This window comes from Stegastes partitus, unplaced genomic scaffold (genome assembly GCF_000690725.1).
Source record: "Stegastes partitus isolate 25-593 unplaced genomic scaffold, Stegastes_partitus-1.0.2 Scaffold727, whole genome shotgun sequence".
Lineage (NCBI taxonomy): Eukaryota > Metazoa > Chordata > Actinopteri > Pomacentridae > Stegastes > Stegastes partitus.
In genome coordinates this window covers 249,349-252,443 of record NW_007578458.1, presented here as the reverse complement: position 1 = coordinate 252,443, position 3,095 = coordinate 249,349, and the positions used below count along the sequence as shown (strand labels likewise).

Genomic DNA, 3,095 nt, shown 5'->3' with positions numbered 1-3,095 from the left:
GTTTCCACCCCGGCCAACACGCACGCCGCCGCGGCTCGCCACTAAACAGGAAGTGGCTCGTAACTGCGCCACACATACTCCAATCTGCCCCAAACAAGCGTAGGGCGAGGACCCGTCCATCGCCGTTGGGGCTTTAATATTAATTTTTGCTCTGAAATAACTGGAAAAAGGTGCAAACATGAGGTTAAAATGTAAAGACTTCTGGGCTGGACTGAGCCTCCAACGTGTCAGGATCTGCCTCAAGCTTTTTAACACTGAGGGTGAAGTTTAACCCGATGGTTGCAAAATGCATCCTAGATGGCAACTACAAAGCAAAAACAAGAAATTCGTCCACGTTTTTCAAAGTGTCGACAGTCTGATCGAGTGTGTTTAAGGAGACACAGGATATAATATAGTCGTATTTAAATACCGTTTTTTGAAAGCTTTCCCACTGACAGTGTTTTATAATTGAGCAGTGATAGTAAATTCCTTAACCCACCTGTTATAATATCCTCTATTTCCTTCGGCACAGCGGACTGTCACCCATTTGTTTATTTTCTGCAGTGTGTCGGGGACGCGCAGGTCCTAAAGAAAGTCTCATTAGGAAATAAAGCACTTATAGAAAGGACTAAACCACGCTGAATTTGAATTTTAAAAAATATATAAAAATGACACGTTTGCGTAAATAATTTACTCTACGTTCTTGTTTAATATTTTAAATAAATATTCAACCAAACAGCAAAGCTCCTTAAACACCTGTTTAATACGCTATATATATTACAGCTACTCTACAAACAGTGCGGCTGTCCGCGGACCTGCAGTTAGAGCGATCCAGGGCACGTGTAGATCTGCGGTGCGAGAATCTCGCCCCAAACTCACATCTCGCGATAACTAATCCACATTCTCCCTCTCCGTCCAACAGTAGAGACCAAGGTAAGGTCCTATAAGCTCACTATTTTGAATTACACCGCGGTTTTGAGCGCTTTCAGCCGCTTGTGTTTTGTTACAAACTAGGCTAAAAATAAAATTCAGCCCGTTAAACGCGTTATTTTAGTCGCAGTCTTTGCTGTTTGTGCCGGTTGTGGCCTGTTTCAAGCTAGCAGCGGCCGCATTGTTTGGTTTGAGACTATTAGCTGGTTTGCTAACTGGCCAGAATGCAGCTGCAGGACTTTACTGGGACCAAATAAGTCGGTAAAGTTTGTATAAATGTGGGAAACAGTGCAAAATACGGGCATAAAAACCAAGCACTGAGTTATTGTAGAAGATATAATGAGGTAAAGACAGTCTAGTCCATCAGTAGTTTACAATTTCGATAGTGAATTGTTTGTCTTTTATTTTTGAGAAATACCAAAAATCATTTCAAAGTGTTTCAAAGTCATTTATTCATTTTTTTTTTAACTTCTATTATAAGAAGCAATTTGAAATGATCCCCTTATTGTGCAAGAGTTTAGTGTGTTTCTGATTAATTCATTGTGGAAAAAGCGAAAAAAAAAAATCCAACCAGATGTCACAATATTATGATATTAGATCATCAGCATTGTTGATTGTTTTGTGACCGTAGTCTGACACCTCTGCAGGGCGTGATCTGGTGCATAGTTAGGCAGCTGGTTAACACCCCAAAGTCTTCACATAAACACACAATGTTTCCTGTGCTTTACATCAGTGTTGACTATAGTTGGACCAGTGTTGAAACACTACAGTGAAAATAAAACAGACCAGTAGACAAGCACCGACGTATTCCTGAAGATGAAGTATCACACATGTCCTGCAACCGAGTGTCACCTGTCTACCGACATATAAACCTGCAGAAGACACAGTTTAACTGCTTCACCAACAGACAACTGCTGGCATGACACTCGTGTTTGGTGCTAATGTGCACATTTTAGTTACAGACTAATACTCTCCGAGGCAGAAGCGTGTCATGAAAACATCAGCAGCAGCATTAATGAACGAGCTCTGTCCGAGTTTAAGGCTCCACGTTAGAAATGAGGTTAGCATGAAGCTACACAGATATGTGGACTGAGAGCGCTCACTCTGTGACTACTTCTGACAACCTGATCACAGAGGGCTCACTCTGATGCTGTTATTAAAACCCTTTTAATCCACCTTTAACTAACTTATTTAAGAGCACAAACAGGTTTATGATCCTGTCTTTGCAGGACTGCACTGATTGATGAACACTAATAAATAATCACTAGTTCTGGGTGTGAATATCATAACTTTCTGTCCACTACTGACCTTTTTATTGAATTGCTTTNGGAAATCGGAAACTATCAGAGATGTGGACATGTCACGGCAAAAATGGCTCCACAGCGCCACCTTGAAAATTTCAATGGAGTCCTGTCCGAAGCACGTTTGCCCTAGAACTACGCAATTTCATAGGCATATAGAGCTGGTCGGCACGAACAAAAAACTCTCTCTGCTCCAAGCTGTAAAATGCAACATGGCTCAACTGCGCCCCCTACAGTATTTCAACAGAGTCCCATCGCGGCTACGTTTCACCTCCACCTACGACATTCGCCACACATGTGTAACAACTCGTGACGCACAAAAAAGTCCATTAGCATGTTTCTGTAAACCCAACAGGAAATTCGCCATGTTGGAAAAACGGCGAGCATGCCAGGCCATTTTTGCTCAAAAATAGCCATTTTTAGCCATTTTCAAAATCGAACTTCTCCGAGGGGATTCATCATACACACCTGAAATTTGGCCAGCACAAACTACATGACGTGGTGATTAAAAGATACTGAAACACTCTGCAGATGAGACCCGGTTTGGAAATGGCGGCCCGTCCAATTTTGCTCAATGGCCATTTTGTCCATTTTCGCAGTGTTTTTGGCATTCAATGGAGTCCTGTCAGAAGGTCGTTTCACCTACAGCTACAAGATTCAATGACCATGTGTAGCAGGTCAGGACGCACAAAAAAGTCAATCAGCGCCAAGCCCTAAACCCAACAGGAAGTCCGTTATGTTGAAAAACCCCTGTGACAATTTTGGCGCATTTGGCAGACTTTTGGCCATTTTTGTCCATTTTCAAAATCTATCTCCTCCTACAGGGAAGGTCGTACACACCTGAAATTTGGCCAGCACAAACTACAGGAGGTGGTGATTACACGT

General features: G+C 42.2%; 1 protein-coding gene across 4 annotated transcripts in view; it reads right to left on the bottom strand.

Moving 5' to 3' along the window:
* The window catches only part of ddo (D-aspartate oxidase), an 18,656-nt gene that overhangs the window by 9,923 nt on the left and 5,638 nt on the right, over nt 1–3,095 (bottom strand). The window contains exon 1 of one of the 4 annotated variants that reach the window (XM_008291242.1): nt 479–552. The exons of 2 other annotated variants lie outside the window; for them this stretch is intronic. The gene's annotated coding sequence lies outside the window, so the exon portion shown is untranslated. Of the gene's footprint in view, nt 1–478; nt 553–3,095 lie in introns of those variants that run through there. One more of the 4 variants, XM_008291240.1, reaches the window with a different exon arrangement.